Source organism: Bos grunniens, chromosome 7 (assembly GCF_055505025.1).
Source record: "Bos grunniens cultivar Pamir isolate PY7600 chromosome 7, Bosgru_T2T1.0, whole genome shotgun sequence".
NCBI lineage: Eukaryota > Metazoa > Chordata > Mammalia > Artiodactyla > Bovidae > Bos > Bos grunniens.
The window spans coordinates 51,144,554-51,169,701 of NC_141171.1; the positions used below are offsets into that span (position 1 = coordinate 51,144,554).

At 38.2% G+C, this 25,148-nt stretch overlaps 1 non-coding gene and 1 pseudogene across 2 annotated transcripts; both read left to right on the forward strand.

Annotated features, from left to right (window-relative positions):
* The first annotated feature begins 21,562 nt into the window (after window positions 1-21,562).
* Window positions 21,563-23,896, forward strand: LOC147369476 (mitochondrial import inner membrane translocase subunit TIM14 pseudogene; annotated as a pseudogene). The gene has a single exon (XR_015167493.1). The product of XR_015167493.1 is annotated as a mitochondrial import inner membrane translocase subunit TIM14 pseudogene (transcript).
* On the forward strand, window positions 22,462-22,566 carry LOC147369477 (U6 spliceosomal RNA). Its single transcript, XR_015168730.1, has one exon. It is a non-coding gene; the product is annotated as a U6 spliceosomal RNA (small nuclear RNA).
* Window positions 23,897-25,148: the final 1,252 nt, after the last annotated feature.

The window sequence follows — 25,148 nt, forward strand, 5'->3', positions numbered from 1 at the left end:
TATATATATTATATGATATATATTTATCACATTTATCCATTCATCCATTGATGGACACTTCAGTTGTTTCTGTACCTTGGCTACTGTGAATAATGCTGCAATGAACATGGGAGTTCAGGTATCTTTTGGAGAGAATGATTTGTTTCCTATGGATCAAATTAATACTTTTGAATAGAACCAGACAGAGAAATGGAAGGCAGACCTGTTCACTATACAGGCTCCCCACAGACTTGTGAAAAAACTGGTTCATGGTAGCAGTGGGCTGTGTCACTACATAATAATCACTAAGAACAAAAACAGAAGTAGACAGAATGGTATAGACATACTGAATCCAAGATAGAACACCCACATGAAAAATTTGGCTTCTTCTCCCAGATCCCTCCCACACGAGATGGATTTCTTCCAGCTTTAGCCGATTCAGTGGCCAGAAAGGGCCACTGAACCAGGTTACATGACTTATTACATCCAAGAGAACTGGGCTGTCAAGGTGATGAGTACAGCCTGTCTGGGGTCACTGGGGCTCACAAATAAAGCCAAATAATTTGCAGGACAGTCTCATTTTCTAAATAAAGATATTTTGTAAACTTTTTTTTTCTCCTTTTGAGATCTGTTTTCTAAATTTGGCTTCCAGAGTCACTTTCAGGTTCTGTGTGGTTCATATCTTTTCCTCCAAGGATTTTCTAAACAAGGGACTAAATAGAAAACAGATATTGAAAATCTGAGGATATTAGCATTGAGAAGGAATCAATGTCAGGTAGCCTGATGGCCTCCTTTCACAGAGGAAGACATAGAGACCATGGGGACTCTTTGATTTGCTCAAGGTCACACAGCCCAGTCAGTGGCAGAAACAGCCCTAAAACCCTATTGCAAAATCCTGGCTCCACCTATACTTGGGAGCTTGGGCAAGTCACTTCACCTTTCTATTCCTTCTGTCCGCCCCAAATAAAATCAGGATAATAATACCTCTAGGGGTTTTGTGAGGATTCAGTGACATGGTGCATGCAAAATGCTTCAAGCATCTGGCACAGTACCTGAAGCTCCAATACTTCGGCCACCTGATGCGAAGAGCTGACTCATTGGAAAAGACTGTGATGCTGGGAAAGATTGAAGCCAAAAGGAGAAGAGGGCAACAGAGGGTGAGATGGTTAGATAGTATCACTGACTCAATGGATATGAGTCTGAGCAAACTGTGGGAAACAGTGAAGGACAGGGAAGCCTGGCATGCTGCAGTCTGTGGGTCGCAAAGAGTCGGACATGACTTAGCGACTGAACGACAACAACCTGGCAGACAGTAACTGGCTAACTGCATGGGCAGTGGACTCAGGCTGCCTACATTCAAGTCCCAGCCCTGCCACTTCCTTTTCTTTCTTTTTAAATTAATTTTTGCCTGTGCTGGGTCTTCATTGCTGCACACTCAGGCTTTCTCTAGTTGCGGCTCACAAGCCCTAGGGTTGCAGGCTCGGTAGTTGTGGTACACAGGCTTAGTTGCCCCACAGTATCTGGGGTCTTAGCTCCCAGACCAGGGATCGAACCCATATCCCCTACATTGGCAGGGGGATTTTTAACCACTGGACCACCAGGGAAATCTCATGCCACTTACTTAACTGACATGTTGATCTAGTCAGTTGGTAAATGCCTAAAGTGATAATAGTTCCTACCTCATTAAAAGTGCTGTGAGTCTTATAGTCAAAAAAATTATATAGCAAATTTAAACATGGCTAAGAAAGTAAATCTGAACAGTTCTCATCATAAGAAAAAATGTTTTGTAACTTTGTGTGGTGACAGATGGTAACTAGACATTGTGGTGATCATTTCTCAATGTATACAAATGTCGAATTACAGTGTACACCTGAAACTAATATAATGTCACATGTCAATTATACTTTAATTAAGAAATTGTTGTAAGTATTAAATAAAAGTATATATAGCACACTTAGAATAATGCTTGCATGCTAAGTTGCTTCAGTTGAGTCCAACTCTTTGTGACTCCATGGGCTGTAGCCCGCCAGGGTCCTCCATCCGTAGGCTTCTCCATCCATGGACTTCTCCAAGGAAGAATACTGGAGTGGGTGGCCATGACTTCCTCCAGAGGATCTGCCCAAACCAGGGATTGAACCCACATTCTCCTGCATTAGCCGGGTAGGTTCTTTACCACTTGTGCTCCCTGGGAAGCCTCAGAATAATGCTTAGCACACATTAACTAGTATTGGTCAGACTAGAATAACCATTTTCTTACTTTCAGTAGCTATATTTTACCCCCAATTCAACAGTTTTAAAACCACTCATTTTCATATATTTGAACGCATGCTAAAATTCTTAAACATAGAGCCTGATATTCTACTACATTTATTTATTTATTTAAAAGTCACATCATTGGTAGTCCCAGCTTCCAATCAAGAGAGGACATGATTCAGTAATTTATAGCCTAGGGCTGCATCAGGAGTCCAAGGGTTTATACTCTCCAGTTTGCTGAAGAGGTCAGCAGCCCCTCTGTCTGCATTGTTCCATCTGGGATAATAATACTTATTTCTTTGCAAAGTGCTTTGAGACCTTTGAGTGAAAAGCGCTGTGTGAGCACAAATTATTATCTCTTTTCCAGATATCAATTTTAGATTCAAATCCAGAAGCTCCCTAAAATAGACCACAGCACAAGCACAATCTGGACACAGATATGTCTATCCTGTATCTTTGTGATCAGATAATACGCTCGTGATTCACACCAGCATTTGTTTTCTTTTCTGCATCATAGCCTTTCTAATTTTGATTGAGAAAAAGTGAGATGTCTTTCAAACTGAATGTTTTTGCTGTTTAACAATCAAAGATTTTCCTCTCTGTTTTCCTGATTTGTGTATTTGGAGTTCTCTCCTGAGGTCAACAGGAACTCAGGTTGATTCAACTCTGGGGGCGTGAAGCAGGATGAGAAGAAATTAGCCTCTTACTCCCAAATCCTCAGGCTAGTGTACCTTTGAGTGTTCAGTTCAACCTTGTTTCTACCTCATAATTTCTAGTTCATGTGCATTCTTCATTTGCTTCCCAGACTCTTCCAATATCATCCAAGGTCAGAAATTTTAAGACTTCACTGTTCCTGAGTTTTCTTTAAAATTCACAAATTTATTTATTCTACCAAAAAGTATTTATGGAAAACTGACTATGCATACTGACCTAGATGCAAAGAAATAATACCCATTGTTGCTGCTAGAGTTAAAATCTGGGCAATATTAGAATTAGGATCTATTATCTGTTGAACTAGCACCTACCTAGGCCTCCCCCAGACCCCTGTACTTCTCTTCTTTAATGTCGTCCCTTTGCCTCTCAGGCTCAGTGTTCCACTGTTCACTCAGCTCTCCCAGTTCTGAGGGCATAGAGAGTAGGCTTTGCAAATGCTAGGTCTTCAATATATTCTGAACATGAAAAACTCAATCACACTAAAGGATTAATACCTACTAAGACCCAAGGAATAGCTCCTTAAGTTATGCCTTAGTTTCTAAATCATTCCATATTATTTACCCCAAAATGAATCTTTTTATTCCCCCCAGATAGTTTTGTTAATTCATTCTTTTCAAAAATCTATTTGATTAAATATTAATTTTTCAATATATCACTCGAAACTATTTTTCGTGTCTACTCTGGACCAAGCTTCATACCAGATGCTGAGAATGCAGATACAAATAAGACCCATGAGGTTCCTGCTCTTAAAGAGCTTATACTCTTCAAAGGAGAGACACTAGAAAGGAAACAAATATAGAAAATATTTAAGAGAAAAAAAAGAGGAAGGAAGAAAGAGAGTATGTGGTATGCTTAGATTGAAAGTGACTAGGACAGAATACTACTTGCAAGGATGGTCTGTCTAAGCAGGCAATATTTGAGCTGAGAACTTTAGGATGGAGAGAAGTTAGACACACAAAATTCTGGGATTAGAGCATCTGAGGAAGGGCTTGAGGCAATAGCCAACTTGACATCATCAAAGTCTGGAAGGAAGGCCAATGAGGTTGGAGATTACTATAAGAAGGGGAAACAGTAGCATGGAATAAGGTTAGAGAGATAAGTAAGGATCAGACTTATACTGGGCTTTGCCAGCTATGGTAGGTTGGATTTTACCCTAAGTACAATAAGAAGTCATGAACAATTTAAGCAGAGACATTACTTTGCCAACAAAGGTCCGGTTTTTCCAGTGGTCATGTATGGATGTGAGAGTTGGACTGAAGAAAGCTGAGCACTGAAGAATTGATGCTTTTGAACTGTGATGTTGGAGAAGACTCTGTAGAGTCCCTTGGACTGCAAAGAGATCCAACCAGTCCATTCGGAAGGAGATCAGCCCTGGGATTTCTTTGGAAGGAATGATGCTAAAGCTGAAACTCCAGTACTTTGGCCACCTCATGCGAAGAGTTGACTCATTGGAAAAGACTCTGATGCTGGGAGAGATTGAGGGCAGAAGGAGAAGGGGACGACAGAGGATGAGATGGCTGGATGGCATCACTGACTCGATGGACGTAAGTCTGGGTGAACTCCGGGAGTTGGTGATGGACGGGGAGGCCTGGCATGCTGTGATTCATGGGGTCGCACAGAGTCAGACACGACTGAGTGACTGAATTGAACTGAACTGAACAATAAGAAGTCATGAAAAACTTAAGTAGAGGTATGTCATGATCTGATTTACATTTAAAAGAGATCATTCTGAGATATGAAGCAGAGACTGTATTGGGGAAACAGTGGAACAAATTAGAGCAGTTATGAAGCTGTTACAGTGGTCTGGGTGGGAGATGACAGTGGTTTACACTGGGGTAGCAGCAGTAAAGATGAATGGATGGAATTCAAAACTTATTTGAAGGTGGAACCAGAAAGACTTGTTGGAAGATTAGATGAAGTAGGTACACAAAATAGAGTGATCAAAGATGACTCAATTTTTGGTTTGAACAACTGGACAGATGGTGGCACCATTGATTGAGACACGAACCAGCAGGGAATATAATAGGGCTGGAGAAAAGAGAAAATTTCATTTTTGACATATTAATATTGAGATCCCTTTAGACAGTCAAATGGAAATTCAATATTCAGCTGATATGTAAGTCTGGACTTCAAATGAGAGGTTAGAGTTAGAAGTCTAAATTTGGGAGTCAACATAGAGATGGAATTTAAAGCTATGGCACTAGATAAGATGAAAAGAGGAAGTTGATAGGGAAAGAGGATCTAGAAGAGCATGGCCCAATAAAATATATGTGAGCCACATATGTAATTTTTGAGTTTTCTAGTAGCCACATTAAAAAAGTAAAAAGAAACAGATAAAATTAATTTTATTAAGTCCAATATATCTAAAATATTATTTCAACATGCACTAATATAAAAATTATTAGATATTTTACATATATTTTCATGCCAAATCTTTGAAACTTAGAGGGTATTTTATGCTTACAGCATGTCTCATTTCACACTAGTCACATTTCAGGTACTCAACAGCCACATATGCATAGAGCAAGTTTAGAACTTAGCCCTGGGGCAACTCAACATTTAGAGGTTGAACAGAAGAGGAGACAGGAAAGAAGATTGAGATAATGGTGCCGTGGAAGTCAAGAGAAGAAAGTTGTTTTTTTCTTTTTTAAGAGACTGGTTAACTGTGTCCAATGTTTATAAGAGTCTGAGTAAGATGAGAAAGAGCCAAAGAATTCAACAACATGGAGGTCACTGATGACCTTGACTAAAGCTGTTTCAGTGGAGTGATGGCTTCCTGGAAGGAAGCCAGAATGGAGTCAGTGAAAGGTAAGGAAGTGGTGACAGCCAGTATAAACAACTTTTTCAAAAAGTTCTGCTGTGCAGACAAGCAGAAAAAATGAAGCACTAGTTGGAGGAGGATGTAGAGTCCAGGGAGGGTTTTTCTAAACCAGGAGATGCTAGAGCATACTTGTAAGCTAACAGGAATGTTCCAATAAGAAGGAAGAAATTGTTGTGGGGGAAGAGGGGGTAACTGAAGAGGGAAGCCAAAAGAAGACAAAAGAGGATGAACATAACAGCATAAGAAGAGGGGCTGCTCTTGGACAGAAAAAGTGATTGTTCAATTATAACGGACGTGAGTTAGAGCAACCTCCAGGAGATAGTAAAAGACAGGCAAGCCTGGCATGCTGCAGTCCATGGGGTTGCAAAGAGTCAGACACGACTTAGTGACTAAACAGGAACAACAAGAAAAGCTATTACAATAGGAAGGAAGTTAGAATATGGATAACATATCAGAGTCGAGACATATATATTTTTTAATAGATCTGGGTAATAGGCAACTTCATTTTAATACAGAGCTGAAGCCATAAGCAAAAAAAAGATACATATATGCAAAATGCTAGCCAGTAAGAAAAAAGATACTAGAAGTGGAAAGGTGCGTAACTGTATTCTTTTTCTTTTCATGATTAATATAAGCGAAGACTCTACTTTTCTCAGGGTCTGGATTATTGGTTGTCCACCCTCCAGAGTATCCTTTTCTCTGGATCAAGTTATCTGGGAAATCAGTTCAGTGATCACAAGGTCTCTTGATAATCAGAGTCGCAGGGCAAAGGTAATGGATAATCCTAGGTCATTTCATTCAAACTGTAAAAAGAGTTTGAGGAACCATCTCTGAACATGTAACACAGTACGCACATTTGTCACATTCAGAGTTTCTCTATCCAGAATAATCTTGGAAACAAAGGATAAAATCTCCTGATCCAATTTGCAGGACAGTCTGCCTGAGGCCTATTTAATCCTATCCCTATTTGAAAGTCCAGGCCTCTTCCATGCCTTTAAGAGTTCTGAAAGACTTTTAAAGGGGAAATGTATCAGGCAGGGTCCCAAGCAAGAAATAACATTCTATTCAAAAGAGTTCATTGAAAATAATTTTTTAAAAGGCCTATTTAAAAAAAAAAAAAGGCCTATTTACAAAGATGTGGGCAGTTCAGGATATAGCAAGTATGTGGAGGCAACGTGGGATGAGCAAGAGTTTGCTAAAACCTTCCCCTGCCTAGACATGCAGGGACAAGGTAGAGAAAGTGTTTTGGGAGCCCAGTGAATGCTGGAGCCATGTAGGAGAGGCTGTCAGGCAGCTACTGCAAGAACATAGCACCAAAGGAGGGAGAAAGAGGAGAGAAGAAATGTCCTGATCTCTCTTTCTTCCTCTCTTATTCCCACTCCTGTGCCAAGCTTCTGCTCAACCCATTTGAAGCCAGAGGGTAGGGGAATCCAGGTGATGTAACCCATAGAGGTCAGTGCTATATCATTCAAGCCAGGATAGGGAAGGATGGAGAATGAATCTAGGAATGGGAATGGGTCTGAGGCAAGCAGAGTGCAACTAGCACAGGAATATAAGATATCCTTACCTGAAACAATTAAAAAAACAACTGTTAGAAAAATATATCAACATTAGGAATATCAACTAAATAGGACTACCTGGTGGTGGTAGTTTAGTCACTAAGACTCTTGAGACCATATGGAGCCTGGAGGGCTCCTCTGTCCATGAAATTTCCTGGCAAGAATACCGGAGTGGGTTGCCATTTCCTTCTCCAGGGATCTTCCCAACCCAGGGATCAAACACACATCTCCTGCATTGCAGGTGCATTTTTTTTTTTACCACTAAGCCACCAAGAAAGCCCAAATAGGACCATAGAGCACAAGATGGGGAAATAGATAGAGCACGAGATGGGGAAATAGATGGGGAAACAATGGAAACAGTGACAGACTTTATTTTGGGGGGTTTCAAAATCACTGCAGATGATGACCACAGCCATGAAATTAAAAGACGCTTGCTCCTTGGAAGAGAAGTTATGACCAACCTAGATAGCATATTCAAAATCAGAGACATTACTTTGCTAACAAAGATCCATCTAGTCAAAGCTATGGTTTTTCCAGTAGTCATGTATGGATGTGAGAGTTGGACTATAAAGAAAGCTGAATGGTGAAGAATTGATGCTTCTGAACTGTGGTGTTGGAGAAGACTCTTGAGAGTCCCTTGGACTGCAAGGAGATTCAACCAGTCCATCCTAAAGGAAATCAGTCCTGAATATTCCTTGGAGGACTGATGCTGAAACTCCAGCACTTTGGCCACCTGATGTGAAGAACTGATTCATTTGCAAAGACCCTGATGTTGGGAAAGATTGAAGGTGGGAGGAGAAAGGGATGGCAGAGGATTAAATGGTTGGATGGCATCACCGACTCACTGGACATGACTTTGAGTAAGCTCCGGGAGTTGGTGATGGACAGGGAGGCCCGGCATGCTGTTGTCCATGGGGTCGCAAAGAGTCAGACACGACTGAGAGACTGAACTGAACTGAGCTAATAGAGCACTAAATATGTGATAGAGATGAAGGGAGGGGAGAGGGAAAGCTGAATAAAACTAGTTAATTCACAAAAAGACAATAGTAACTTAGCTTCCATTAATCTTTCTTACCAGACCAGAGGTTTGGAGAAGGAGGGGGGAGGATTGATTATTTTGTATTTTGTTTTATCAAAGAAAAGGCTTTATTTTCCCTTTATTATGTACAAGGCAGAAAATCTTAGAGGCAGAAATATTTGTTTGGCTTTTGGAGAAAAGGGATCCTGTGTAGATTTTCATATCCTCTTATCCCAGTCTCTCTACACCTGCACCACTGGAAAGAGACCTAAACCTCCAGGAGACGGTGGCTTACTGAAGCTTAAATGTAGACAAGAGCCTGATGCAGACATCTGAGTCATTAAGCTTCTGTCACCAGATGGACACAATCAAACAGAAAGCAATACAGCATTGTGATTAAGAAGGTAAGCTCTGAAGTCAGATTGCTTAGATTTAATGCTTGCTCTACTACTTACTAGCTATATGGCCTTGAGCAAGGTACTCCTCTTTTCCTCCATGCCATCTGTAAAATGGGAATAATAATAGTATTTATTCCACAGAGTCATTTTATGAAAATAATATAAAACACTTCACAAAAGCACTTAGGATACTGTCTGGCATTTAGTGAGTATTTTAGGTTGGTGCAAACGTAATTGTGGTTTCTGACTGTGAATTTTAAATCATTATAACTAGGCTCAAACACATCCTATTAATCAAAACAGGAACCATTGAAATCACCATATTATTGCCAATGAGAAATGTTTGTTTATTCTTGTAGCATAAAACTCTGTGCTTTAGGATTTGACAAACTCTTGGAAAGCATTTTCTGCCTTCTGCTGGTTGTGGAAGTGTTCCTTACAAAAAGTTGTCAAGATGCTTGAAGAAGCAGTAGTAGACTGGTGAGAGGTCAGGTGAATATGGCGGAGGAGCCAAAACTTTGTAGCCCAATTTCTTCAACTTTTGAACCATTGGTTGTGTGATACGCAGTTGAGCATTGTCATGGAGAGGAATTGGACCCTTTCTGTTGATCAACGCCAGCTGCAGGCATTGCTGTTTTTCGGTGCATCTCATCTATTTACTGAGTGTACTTCTCAGATGTAATGGTTTTGCCGGGATTCAGAAAACTGTAGTGGATCAGATGGGCAGCAGACCACCAAACAGTAACCTTGATTTTTTTGGTGCTTTCTTTTGGAACTTCTTCTCAGGCCAGCCACTGAGCTGATCATTGCTGCTTGTCAATATAAAATCCACTTTTCATTGCACATCACAATTCTATGGAGAAATGGTTTGTTGTTGTAAAAGATAAGAGAAGATTACACTTCAAGACCATGATTTTTTTTGATTTTTGGTCAGCTCATGAGGCACGCACTTATTGAGCTTTTTCACGTTTCCAATTTACTTCAAATGCTGAATGACCAGAGAATGGTCAATGTTGAGATATTCAGCAACTTCTCATGTAGTTGTAAGAGAATTGGCTTCAATGATTCTCTTGGTTAGTCATTGTCAACTTCCGAAGGCCAGTCACTATGCTTCTCATCTTCAAGGCTCTCGTCTCCTTTGCAAAACTTCTTGAACCACCACTGCACTGTACGATTATTAGCAGTTCCTGGGCCAAATGCGTTGTTGATGTTGTGAGTCGTCTCCCCTGCTTTACGACCCATTTTAAACTCAAGTAAGAAAATCTCTTGAATTTGCTTTTTGTCTAACATCATTTCCATGGTCTCAAATAACTATAAAATAAGCAGCAAGGAATGTCATTAGCAAAAAAACATAAAGCAGGAAATGTGCATTAAAATGATGTATAACATAGCCACATTATTTAAGAATGTATTCCCATATCAAATAGCAAACCTCAACAATGCAAAACTGCAGTTACATTTGCACCAACCTAATACTGAAGAATATTATTATTAATAAAGTCAATTTTCTGATTATAGAGTATTTTGCAATCAATTTTATTTCTCTTGAATAACCTGGTCTTGGTACCCTCGCCACATCTTTAGATTTGTCTCTGGAAACCTCTCTGTCTCTCTCTCTGTCTCACTCTTTTAAGCACACACATGCACACACACACAGTAAGTAGATAGTGGAGTCCTCATTTATACAAAAGGTTAGTATACTTTGTAATTCATTCATGTGCTCATACATTTAACTGAGCACCTATTATGTTCTAGGTACTGGACTAGCAAGGAGATCAAACCAGTCAATCCTAAAGGAAATCAACCCTGAATATTCACTGGAAGGACTGTTGCAGAAGCTGAAGCTCCAATAATTTGGCCACCTGATGCAAAGAGCTGACTCATTGGAAAAGACCCTGGTGCTGGGAAAGATTGAAGGCAGGTGGAGAAGGAGGCAACAGAGGATGAGATGGTTGGATGACATCTCCAACTCGATGAACGTGAGTTTGATCTAGCTCTGGGAATAGGTGATGGACAGGGAAGCCTGGCATGCTGCACTCCACGGGGTCGCAAGAGTCGGACACAACTAAGCAACTGAACAACAATAACAACTGGACTAGGTGCTGAGCACAACATAAAAGTGAGAAAAAAACAAACACAGGCCCTTGCCCTGACGAGTTTGTGATCTGATGAAGGATACAGACACTAATCAAATTACAAGTAAACACTGAAAGATAGGTCAATGATAGGATCATTAGCAAATCATGATATTACAGCTTGATTTTTTCAGTTTCTAGAGAAAAGGAGGTGAGATTTTGTGCTGTGCTATCCAGCAGGGGGGCCACTACCTACATGTGGCGGTCTACATTTTCATTGTAAGCAACGAAAATTAATAAATAAATTAAAAAATCTGTCCCTCATTTGTCCTTGCCACATTTCAAGTGCTCAAGTACCATAAGTGACTAGAGGCTACTGTATTAAACAGTGAAAATACAGAAGATTTCCTGTAGAAAAAATGTGCAAAATGCATGAATAGGCAATTCACAAAGAGATATATCGTTTTTAAACATATAAAAACCTATCCAACTTCATTCATGATAAGAGCAAAGTCAACTATTAAAGCATATTGAGATATCATTTTTTGTTCGAGTCACAAAACAATCAAAAGCTTGACAGTGCACTCTGTTGGGTGCAATAAAACAGATACTCTCATACATTGCTGTAGGGAATATGGCAAAACTACATGCAAATTAACCCTTTAACATAGCAATCCCATTTGCAGAAATTTATCCTGAAGTCACACCTCTGATAAAAACACACATGAACAAGATTATACATTATAGAATTATTTGTAATTTCAAGGTATTGGAAACTCCTTAAATATCTAAGTGAAGGAACTTGTTTGAATAAACAATAGTGCACCCATGCAATGCAGCTGTAAAGAATGAGCAAGATCTACAGAAGAACTGGCATGAAATGATTTCCAGGAGATATTAAATGAAAAAAGCAAAATGCAAAAGAGCACATATAATATGCTATGTTTTGTGTAAGAAAAAAGGGAAAAACAAGAAAATATGTATTATCATCACAAAAAGAAACATATGAAAAATAAACCAAAAAACAACAAAATGTGTTTCCTATAAGGAATAAGGCTGAGGGAAATAAATGGAAAGGAGTCACCCTTCTCTGAGAGTAAATTTTTATATAGCTTTGACTTTTGAAAGCAAGTTAATAGCCTACATACTCAAAAATAAATCAATGAGAGGGGAGGAAAAACTAAAACCAAAAGCCAGGCAAACAAATGAACACAATTTATTTCAAATGAATACCTCAATAACACTAAATGGGAATAAAATTAAAAAAATAACTAATCCAAGGAACTTATGGACACAGTATATCCTAAGCTTTGAAGAGGGGGGGAGAGAGAAAAGTGCAAACAAATCTTGAATTCTTTTTAGTAGGATTGTTAATTATAGTGGTATAGGCAAAGCAATTCTGAAATTATTTTAGATGTAACCTAAGATCGAACAAATTGTTGGGAACCAAGTTTCTCACTGTGGAAGAAGGGATATGTAAGTATAGAATAGGGAAGGCAAGAATCTTGTGGAGATAGGTTAGAATTAGAGAAACTGGTGTGAACTCATTATTACAAACATGAATATGTGTGTATACATGTTTATGTCTGTTCCCTGGATACACACACACACATATACGGGTGAGTATATGTGCGTGCGTACATGCTCAGTTGTGTCCGATTCTTTGCAACCCTATGGACTGTAGCCTGCCAGGCTTTTCTGGAGGTAATTCTCAGGATTTCTCAGGAAGTCCACAGGATTTCCCAGGAAGAGTACTTGAGTGGGTTCGCCATGCCCTTCTCCACGGAATCTTCCCGACCCAGGGATCCAATCCATTAGGTGGATCGAACCCACCCAGCACCAAACTAAGTAAACACAATAATGCAGGATCAAGCCCTGCATTAGTAGGTGGATTCTTTACCATTGAGCACTTGGGAAGCCCTGTGTGTATCTATACATGCCTATATTTCCTAGCTCTGGCTGTTCAAAGGGAAAAATAGCCAAAGAAACAAATACAACCAAATAGAAACGAACATGTCTGGTTACCAGACTTTGGCTTCTAATACCATTCCTCACTGAAAGGAACCTGAACTCCTTTGAGAAATGACTGATTCCAGGGCTGGGACAATGTAGGTATTAATATAATTGGAGCATCTTGTTATGCCAGATAGTAAGTGCTAGAAGGTTATGGGAACACTTTGCAAGGACATGGTGGCCAACTTGAAGAGGCTCCCATGGACCAAATTTGGGACAATTTGAGGACCAAACTAAGTAAAAACAATAATGAACTATATAGATCACTGAAAAAAATAGCAATCCATGAGTCCACAATCATGGATAGATGATAGATATCAACAGACAGATAGATAGGAGAGTGTGCTAAGTCACTTCAGTCGTGTCCAACTCTTGGCAACCCCATGGACTGAAGCCCACCAGGCTCCTCTGTTTATGGAATCTTCCCGGCAAAAATACTGGAGTGAGATGCCATTTCCTACTCCAGGATATCTTCCTGACCCAGGGATCGAACTTGGAGATAGATAAATAAATGGGGGAGGAGGGAAATCTCTTGCTTAGAGCAAACTACTGAGGGCCCAAAGTCAACTTATCCATTAGACAAGTGTCTAAATCCCATCATACTTTTAAAGGCCGTTTTTTGTTTCTTTTAAAAGAAACCAAAAGAAAAATAAATGTAATGACAAATCCAGCTTGGATCATATTTTTATACCAACACAGTAGTAAAATATATGAAATTAAATTTTTATGGAGTGAGGGACCCATGAAGGTGAAAGAGCGTAGGGCTCATGAAAGTCGTAATGCAGCCCTGTGGGAGACAAGTGGTAAATGTGGATAGGGTGCTAGATGGAAAATCATTTGGCAACGTTCATGGTAGATTCAAGCAAGATTCATCAATAGATGCTAAATCCAAGAGAAATTTTTGGTGAAGAATAGGATATTTGCATGGTCTTAAATTATCTCCACCCTCTACTTTTTATTAGTTGCAAGGCAAAAAAATTAAAAGATAATTATACAGTGGAGAAAGTGGGTACCACCTTGACTTCATGGTCAAAATTAATGCGGTATTACCTGTGAGGGACAGATGGACATCATGTGCCTCCAGCTGTAGTATCCCGAGAAGGTTACAACATCATCTATGCGGGATCCCTACTACAAGTATATAATAATCATGAGGAAACATCAGACAAACAGAAAACAAAAGGCATTCTATTTTTTTTTAAATGGAGGCATGGACAAGTTATATTCTTGAAAAATGTCAATGTCAAAAAAGACAAAGAAAAGCTGGGAAATGTTCCAGATTTAAGGCAGCTGAAGAGACATGGCAGCTAAATACTGTTGCATAAAAACTGACCCTAAAATTGAACCTGTCCTAGGAGGAGAAAAACCTATAAAGAACAGTATTAGATTAATTTTAAAATGTGAAACATAGACCATAAATTAGATAAAAGTATTCCATCAATGTAAATTTATGAAGTTATTATCTATAGAGCAAAGCCTTATTTTGCAGAAATATATGCTGAAGTATTTAAGGGTAAAAACTATGATGTATGTAACTTACCTCAAATGGCTCAGGAAAAAAATTGTCTCCTTAGACAGTAAGGAGATCAAACCAGTCCCTCCTACAGGAAATCAACCTTGAATATCCATTGGAAGGACTGATGCTGAAGCTGAAGCTTCTGAAGAGCCGACTCACCAGAAAAGACCCTGATGCTGGGAAAGGTTGAAGGCAAAAGGAGAAGAGGGCGGCAGAGAATGAGATGGTTGGATAGCATCACTGACTCAATAGAAATGAACTTGGACAAACTCTGGGAGATAGTGAGGGACAGGGAGGCCTGGCGTGTTGCAATCCATAGGACTGCAGAGTCAGACACAACTTAGCGAGTGAACAACAACAACAACATGTGTGTGTGTGGAGAGAATAAATGACAAAGCAAAGGAGATAAAATTACAATAGGTGACTCTTTGTGTAAAGAGTATATGAATGTTCCTTGTAATACTTTAAATTTTGTAACTTCTTATAAGTTTGAAATTATTTCCAAATAAGTTTTTTAAAACTTATAAAATAAAAAACATATAGAGTGTCACATATAGATGTATAACTCATACTGTATGCATAACATTGGCTGGACTTTTCACATTATAGTTTCCCATGTTATTACATAACCTTTTAATCTATCTTTTTAAATGTCTGCATAACATTCTATCAAACTGACACTCTACAGTATACTGGGCCATTTCCTTATTGTTAAACATTTAGACTATATTCAATTTTTCCTGGTTTAAACCATGTTAATAATGGTTAAGCTGAAGAGCTGTAGAACTGTATTACCTATATCCAAGTCTCAGCTCTGTGCTTTACTAGCCATGTAGCTTTTGAGTAAATTACTTATCCTTCTATCCCTCAATTCCCTCAAGTCAGACATAACAGTATTTACATAGATGCTGTGAATATTAGATGATATGCTCATGTAAAGAACTTACAGTGGTGCCTAACATATAATAAGCACTCAACAGATATTAGCTTTTGTGTAATTTTTGTGTATTCAGCTTTTTTTGTTTGGGGAGAAATCTTTTGCAATATTAATAGTTTAATATAAAGGCAATACTGATACTTTGGGATATGGAAAAAGATGCATAATATAGACATGATAATGGCAATATTGTGAACAACACAACCAATCCTTGCTTTCTTTTTTTTTTAAGTGTAAGTGAGTTCATCTAATAAACAAAATCACATCTTTTGCTAATCCTAAAGTATACCACTAGATGGCAGTATAACCAATTAATTGACAGTATTAATTGAAGTACATTTCAAACTCAAATTTACAAATTCCCAAAATAGAAACAGGTTCTTTGAAAAGAAGTGTGGTCAAAGCAGACACATTAAATCTATGGCTGGTGAATCAGTTGAGGTACATCTGTCCCAATACCTCACTAGGTGTTAGGTTGGCCAGACATCTCTGAACTGATTTCATCTTTCCTCTGACCCATTTCCACTCAGCTTAAAAACATTTTCCTCTTTCAGGCTTTCCCATCTCAGTAATGGCACTATTACCATCTATCTATGTGCTTAAGGCAGAAACTAAAAGTCACTCTATTTTGGGGTGTGGGACTTTTTGTTATTGATTTTCTAGTTTTGTTATAGTAAAAAAAGAATGTAGTCCATATGATGTCAGTTATTTTGCTATTTCTCTGCAGAAATGGCAGAGACTGGCTTTGCAGTTAAATGTTGTAAGTTTTCCATGTGTACTTAAAAAGAACATGTAATATCTGTTAGGTAAAGGATTCTGACTACATCCATGAAATAAATCTTGCTAGGTGTTGTTCATGTCCTCTGTATCCTTATTAATATGTTGTCTGCTACTTCTGTTCTGTAGGAAATGTAGTTTAAAAAAACAACTTTCCCACTGTAATTTAAAATTTACTTCTTAAAATTCTGTCAATGATATTTTTGCTTTATATCTGTTGAAGATAAATTGTAAGTTCACATATAGATTCAGAATTGCTATATCTCCTTGGTAAGTTATTTTTTATTACTTTTTAAATCAGTTTATTCTTAACAATACTTTCTACCTTAAGGTCTGTTCTGTCTGGCATTAGTATCACTGCACTAGCATTCTTTTGGGAAATATCTGCCCATCATGTATTTTTTCCACTCATTGGCTTTCAACATTTCTATGCCTTTATGTATTCGATGGCTGGATGGCATCACCGACTCGATGCACTTGAGTCTGAGTGAACTCCGGGAATTAGTGATGGACAGGGAGGCCTGGCGTGCTGCGATTCACGGGGTCGCAAAGAGTCGCACACGACTGAGCGACTGAACGGAACTGAACTGAATGGTAAATACGTACAGCCAAATTTTTTTCCTTGTTATCTAATATAAGTAGTTATGATTTTAACTGACAAGATTAATGTATATATGAACTGAACTTAAATTATTGACATATTTGGACTCATTTCTACAATTCTGTGGTGTGTTTTTTATTTATAATGCATTTTAACTCTTTTTGCTCCTTGCATGCCTTTTATTGGATAATTTCAGTTTTATTTATTCCTCTTTCTTTACCTTTATTGATTTACAGCCTTTATATTTCTATCCTTTTGGTAATTATTCTCACATTTTTAACAGGAACATTAGAAAGTCTAAAGTTAATTTATTAAAACTTTATCTCCAATGACTTTTCCTCCTATTCTGCTCACTGTTGCTATCTAGTATTTTAGTTGTAACATCTTCTCAATCTAGACTTTAACATCATGGTTAATGTCATTTACGATAAATGCTTATTTAGATATGTTCACATGTTTAACAATTTTCTTGCTTACCATAACTTCTCGATAAAAACTCTTCAGTAGCTTCACATTAGAAGGAATAATATCCAAATCCTTTGCCAACACTTCACATGATCTGGTCCCTGCCTGCTTCCCTAACCTCCTATCTGTCACTCCTCCCCCTTGCTCACTGCCCTCCAGCTATAATCATCTTTTCTCAGTTTCCAAACATGCTATCATTGAACTCCAATTTTTTCCCATACCTCAAATCCTATGCATGTTCTTCTCCTTCAGTTCAGTATGGTCTCCTTTCTATTCTCCCTATTGCTGGCTCTCTCTCTCATTTTTCTTGGCTTAAATGTTATCTTCTCAAAGAAGTGCTCTTTTGCCACTCTACATGGATTAGGTCCTCCTCATCCCATAATTCTCTGTAACATCCCTGTTTATGTTTCCTCTATGTACTTATCTCAGGTCATAATTACATATTTGAATATATGTTTTCTTGTTTGGTATCTACCTCTCTGATTATATTTGACTGTATAAGAATAGCAGTGGGAGTTTAAAAAAATGTAAATGTGAATGAGAATTATTTCAAAAGAAGGACTGAACATTTTTCAGATCAAATTAGATGAGAGGGCAAATAGAAGGAGATGTTAAATGTAATTAGGTTTCCCTTTTGGAAGACTATAAGATAGAGATACCACTTGACAGAAATAGAATAATTGGGAGAATAATTCAATTTGAATGAAATAGAGGAGGGAGAAAATTACTTCTGCTTAGAAATATATATTAAGGCTAAAACAACAGTGGGGCATCTCTGTGAAGATATCACATAGACAATCTGAATTATGGTAGTAGAACATAGGTATGAGGTCAGAAATGGAGACATAGTTTTGGGAGTAACTTACATCTTTTTCATCACTTATCAATTTAGTATTCAATTTCTCCTTGAGCCATTCTAAACCTTCTGCTTTATATTATTCAATAAGCATTTTTCCTGGCTCTGTGCTAAATATAAGGACACAATAATTAACTAAGATGGATGCTATTTCTGCTGTCAGAGTCTACAGCACAAAAGGGGAGAAACGATTAAATAAGCAATTGCAATAGAGTATGATACACTACATGCCACAGGGATTCGATAAGCATGTTATTAGGAACTCATAACAGGAAAAGTTAACCTAGTCTTGGGGTCAGGGAAGGTTTTCTGGGGGCGGGGAAGTGATGCTTTACTGAAATGCAAAGGAGAATAAGGAGTTACTCAGGAAAAAAAGGAAAGAGGGAGGCTCCGTATGTGAAGGAAACATGTATGCAAATCTTGAAAGCAAGAAAAACCGTGCAGCTCAAGTATTCCTACTTTCGCCCAGAAACTATTCTCTACCCAGCCATTTAAATTTGTTTTTCAAGTTCATTGAGATATAATTTATATATAGTAAAATTCATCCTTTTGTGATACAAGGTTCTATGAATTTTGGCAAACTTGTGCTGTCATGTAACAATTGTGACAATCAAGATATATCATATTTCTATCACCCTAAAAAGTTCTGTCACACTTCTTTGTACCTCCCCTACCTCAGCCCCCTTGCCACTGCTGATTGCATTTCGATCCCTATAGTTTCCCTTTTCCCAAACGTTGTATAAATGGAATCATACAATATGTAGTCTTTCGAATCTGGCTTCTTTCTCTGAGTGTAATAATGGTGCTGCATGTATCAGTAGTTTGTTCCTTTCTTATTACTGAACTGAATCCATTGTAGAGGTGTACCACAATCTGTTTCATCTTAATGGACATTTGGCATGTTTCCAGCTTTTGTAAACTATGGACAAAATTGCTATAAACATCTCCTTAGAGGTTTTTTAATGAAGTATAATTGGTTTACAATATTGTGTTAGTTTCAGGTATATAGAAAAGTGATTCAGCTATATATATATTATATATATATATATTTCAGATTCCCATAGAGTTTTTTCTGTGGATGTAAGTTTTCATTTGTTTTGAATAAATACCTCGGAATGGGACTGTTATAACATAGAATATATGCATGTTTATCTTTATAGGAAATTACCAGAGTGGCTGCACCATTTTGCATTCCCAAAACCAATGTACGAGAGTTCCAGTTATTTTGCATCCCTACCAGCATTTGACATCAGTTGTTCATTTATTTTTTAAGCCATTCTACTAGGTATGTAGTGATGTCTCATTGTCATTTTAGTTTGCAGTTTCCTAATGACTAATTGTCTCGAGCATCTTTTCAGGTACTTGTTTGCCATCTGTGTATCTTCTCCTGTAAAGTGTCTGTTTAAATCTGCTGCCCATTTTTTTTCTTTTTTGGATTGTTTTCTTATTATTGAGTTTAGTGAGTCTTTTACGTATTCAGTTTACCAATACTTTATCAGATCTGCAATTTGCAAATGCTTCTTCCTACTGTGTGCCTTGTCTTCTCGTTTTCTTAGACTGTCTTTTAAAGAGCAGAATTTTGTCTCTCTTATAAAGTCTAATTTATTAATTTCCTCATTTCTACCCAGTATTTTAATCCCATTCCTTTCTAGAACAATCTTTTTCTGCCTACCATCATGCAGAAGTCTCCCACTTTTTGCAAAAATCTCCATTTACTTCCCTGGTGGTTCAGACGGTAAAGTGTCTGCCTACAATGCGGGAGACCTGGGTTCAGTCCCTGGGTCTGGAAGATCTCCTGGAGAAGGAAATGGCAAAGCACTCCAGTATTCTTGCCTGGAAAATCCCATGGATGGAGGAGCCTGGGAAGCTACAGTCCATGGGGTCACAAAGAGTTGGACACGACTGAGCGACTTCACTTCACTTCCCATTATCGTCCATCCCCCATCATCACTATCCTTTTTCTCCTTCATTCCCCTGCCAAATATTTGGGATGTATGTTCTCTACAATGCTCCATTTACTTACCACTTAGTCATTCCTGAAAATCCCTGAAAATTTGCTTCCATCCACACCACACTACCAGAGCTAACCTCTGGATGTCACCAAAAAGCCTCTTACATGTCGATTCCAATTTCTAGACCCTAATTCTCTACTTTCTTTTAGCTTAACCCTTCCTTCCAAAAATTAATTTTTAACCTCTTACTTTCAACATTCCCAAAAAGTCAATCTAAGTTTGTATAGTAGAGGGCTTCCCATGTGGCTCAGCTGGTGAAGAATCTTCCTGCAAAGCGGGAAACCTGGGTTCGATCCCTGGCTTGGGGAGATCCCTTGGAGAAGGGAAAGGTTACCCACTTCAGTATTCTGGCCTGGAGAATTCCATGGACTGTATAGTCCATGGGGTCACAAAGAGTCGGATATGACTAAGCAACTTTCACAATCACTTTTCATAGTAGCCCCTTAGGGGTTAATTCAGTTGTGGAATGCCATATAAACAAGAATTTCTTTACTGAATAAATTCAACTTTTTTTTGTCCTGAATTCAGACAGAAGCAGTAAATATACAATAGGTGTTACATTATTTACAGGTAATTAATTCTCTTAAATGAGTTGACAATCACCACTTGTGTTTTTCAATGACTTCATTGTTTTTTTAAAAATCTATACTCCCAATAACATAAATTTCAGCACAACCTATGACTGATTTTTTTAAAATAAATTCTGAATTTAGAGTCCACATGAGTGAAATTTGACTCTAGCTATTTTGTTATATTATAATATATACGTTCATTTATATTCTGTATTTGGAAGAAATACAATCCAGGAACAATCTCCAAGCACAGGGAGAGAAGTAGTTATAAAATTGTAAAGTTTGTTTCCAATATTTATTAGGTAGACAAGCTGAAATACAGTAAAATAATTTCCCCCCCAAAGTCAAGTCATAAACAGGCAGTGCAAAGAAGTTTCGGTTTTGGTTTTACCTCATTGGAACCATAAATAGCAATCAGTTTATTTCTCTCAGGTATTCCCCTAACCACCATTCTTTTCCTTTCCATTTGCCTTCTCTTCCTTTTTTATTTCCTCTAATTAGCATAATGACGAGACAATATGACTAAATTAAGTCATTCCATTTCTCTCCACTCTAGGTCAAGGTAACTACTTCTGGTTACCCTATTTTCTGCTGGCTTCCTTTTACCTGCTGAACAGTCTGCTTTCAGATGGACAGCTCCTGCTTTATTCTTGGACAGAGCAAAGGCTGAAATTTTCCTGAAGCTGATTTGTGTCATAAGGCCAGGCTCAGGAAATCAGTGGTCTGAGGTCTTGTATGTGAGAATATCAATATCAATATCAATATCAATATCAATACACTCTGAGCATACTGGGCGGGAGCATCATATAGTGGACACAACTTTGGTGTTAGAAAGATCTCAATTCAAATTAATCTTGACTGGTCAATAAAGTCAATAGATCCTCTGGAGCGTATTTCTTCATCTCTGAAAGACAGATTAATAATATTCACTTTAACTTCCTGTTAAAGAATCTGATACTTAGTAAGCACTCAATACAATTTGGTTCCTTCTTTTCCTCTTCAAGTTCTTTTAATTGAAAATGACTTTTTAAAATGTCATCCTTTCATGGTCCATTGATGCAAGGCCAATCCTTTGGCCCTTTCCATAGGATACACTGACGTGATAGGGAGATGAGGGGATATACTGTCTCCTGAATAGATTTGTGTTTTAAGGACTTTCAGGAAAGGAATTTTGATGTAGCAAGGGCAGTGCTAGTGGCAATTTCAATGTTATGTTCTGGGAAATCTAAAAGTTCTATGAGGTTCTCTGAAAACATGAAAATAGGAAACATTTCATTTCTGCCTGCTCTATGATCTATAAACACCACCTAACAATATACATTGGTCATCAGCATTCAATTGTACTACTTGACATAGAAAGAGCTTAACAGGTTTCTATGAAGATCGCATAGGAAATACAAGTCTATAAAGTTCAAAGCACCTTATAGATCTTTATTTTGTCCTGAAATATTGTGCATTTATTATATGAAATAAAATACACACTAACATTAATTTGAAATTCTTTTTTGTCATATTAAGAGTACACATGATCTTTGACTTGAGCGACTTCACTTTGATCTTTCAATTAATTATACTTCTAGGAATCTCTCCTAGAATATACTCATATGTGTGTACAAATATGCATGCAGAACCATATTTACTGCAGAGTGTTTGTACCAACAAAGAGTAGTAAGAATTGCTTAAGTATTATAGAATAGTCATATAATAGAATACTATGAATCCATTAAATGATAAACAATTATTAATCAGATAGCAACTACATGCTCAGAACCTTATTGAATGCTGAAGGAGAATAAAAAGAACTATATGTCATGATTTTTATCCTGGAGGAGTTTATGACTTGGTTGAGAAGGGTCCAAGATGCACAGATCCCCAGCTTAAAATTGTATGTCTTCGTGCTCACTTCAGCAGCATATATACTAAAATTGAAAGGCTACAGAGATTAGCATGGCCCCCCGGGCAAGGATGGCATACAAATTCATGAAGTGTTCCATATTTTTTAAAAAATAGAAGAATAAAATGAAAAAAAAAATGTCTGCCACACGAGTCAACTTTTTGGTTTGTGTTCTTGAAGAAGAATCTTCTGGACCAGAGGATGGCAAACTACAGCCCATCAGCCAAATCCAACTCCTTGCCTATTTTTGTAAATAAAATTTCATTAGAACACAGACATGCCCATTCATTTATCTATTGTCTAGTTTACTTTCCTTTTTTAAAAAAATGCTTATTTATTTATCTGGGTGCAGCGAAGTGCCGGGTCTTAGTTTTGGCACTGGGGATCTTGAATCTTTGTTGCAGCACGAGGGATTTTGAGTGGTGGCATGTGAACTCTTAATTGTGGCATGTGGGATCTAGTTCTCCAACCAGAGATGGAACCCAGGCCCCCTGCATCGGGAGCGTGGAGTCTTAGCCACTGGACCACCAGAGAAAGTCCGTAGGCTACTTTCCTTATACAGAGCTGAACAGTTGTAACAAAGATCTTATACCCCACAAAGCCAAAAATATTTACTAACTGGTCCTTTACAGGAAAAGTTTAATCCTCTTGTAGGCCTTAAAAAAAACACAACTCCTTAAAAAAGGGGTTGGTGGTGCCCTGTGACTACCTAGAGGGATGGGGGGTAATTGGAGATAGGTTCAAGAGGGAGGGGACATATGTGTACTTATAGTTGATTCACGTTATTGTATGGCAGAAACCAACGCAACACTGTAAAGCAATTATCCTCCAATTAAAAATTTTAAAAAAAGTCCAAGATTCACAGGAAAAAAAATGGATTGGAATTAAGGATGGTGGTTTGAAAATATGTCCTTAAATTCTTTTATATGTTTTCCTTTACTAGATGAAGCTGAATCCCTGGGGCACCCATGTGTGGGCAATTTGTGCTTGCTGGTGGTGGCCACGTTGCTTTCTGATAGAGGTGTGGAATTGGTGGCTGTGGCCTCTGGCTGGAATGAACCACAGTCTCTGAGGAAGCAGGGGAGCTGAGCTGGAACTATGGCCAATATAGTGGTAGCAGTTAGACTGACCATTGTGCAGGTCGTTATGTTTTGCAAGCCGTGAGGCATATGGACTCTCAAGTAAAACAGATTTTTCACAGTCTATCCAAGTCTGCCTTTACTAGTGACCATTACAGAGATGAGTTTGAATGCAAAGTGACAAAATGGGAAGCAGCATTAATACTAGGTTTAAGTCCTACTGCCAATAAAGAAAAAATAAGAGATGCTCATCGATGAATTGTGCATTTAAATCACCCAGACAAGACAGGATCTCCTTAGATAGCAGTCAAAATCAATGAAGCTAAAGATTTACTAGAAACTCAAGCTAGAAAATGAAGTAAATGTATGATGAATTTTAAGTTCTTATTCATTTGTGTACATGGGTACCAGCTTTTTATCATAAAATACCTCAAAGCTCCAAAAAATAAATAACTAAAAATAAAAGATGAAGCTTAATTTTCTTCTGAGTATGGACTGAACTTAGTAACTTCCTTCTAATAAATAGAATAATATGCAAATAAGGGTGTGTGAATCCTGACACTAGATCATAAAAGATGTTACAGTCTTCTCCTTGCCCTCAGATCACTTGCTGGAAGAAAGTTGATTGCTATGTTGTGAGGACACTCAAGTAACCCTGTGCAGAGGTCCACGTGGTAAGGAACTGATACCTCCTGCCAGCAACTAGCAAGGAACCGGGCCTTCTACTAATGGCCACGTGAGGAAACCCTCTTGGAAGCTCCAGCCTTCGGCTCCAGTCAAGCCTTCAGATTGCTGGAGTCTTGGCTGATGTCTTAACTGCAACTTCATGAGAAACCCTGACTCAGAACCACCCTGTTAAAGCCACTCCTGTATTCTTGACCCACAGATAACTGGGAAATAATATCTCTTGCCTTAACCTGCTGAATTTTGGGGTAATTTGTTATTTGACAATAAATAATTAATACAAACTGAAGGCTATAGATGCTCTAGAGCAGCAGGTCTGCAAACTCTCTGGAAGGGCGAGACAGTCAATATTTTAGGCTTTTGAACCATCTGGTCTCCATGGCAACTACCCCACTCTGCTGTTATAGCAGGAGGGCAGCCACACACAATAGGTAAACAAATGTGCGTGGCTGTGTTCCAATAAAACTTTATTTACAAACACAGGCATCAGGGTTGTGGGCCATAGTATGCCAGCCTCTGCTCTAGAGAATCAAATTTTAATGACATTAAGCAATGATTAGAAAGGAGTTGTAGAAGCTGGGGAATTTCTCAGCTGAAGGCTGCAAAACCAACTACCAAGGAAACCCCTGATTAGAAAAGGGTATGTGCACAATATGGTCACAATTCTTTTTTTATCTTACCCTGTAAGTTTTTGCCAAGAGAAGAAAAATAAAATAATCGGAAGGGTGATGAGATTTTTTTTTCCCCCCTAAGAAATTCTAGAATGAGGACTGAGCACCCACTAGGGAAGAGAATAAGAAAACTGAAAATAGGAGGAAACTGCTCTTATGGTCTTTTTGCCAAGCTGCTAAGACCTGTGAGCACCAGTGCCAAGGCTAGTGTTTTAAACACCCAAAGCAAGTTTGTTAATGATGGAAGATTATCT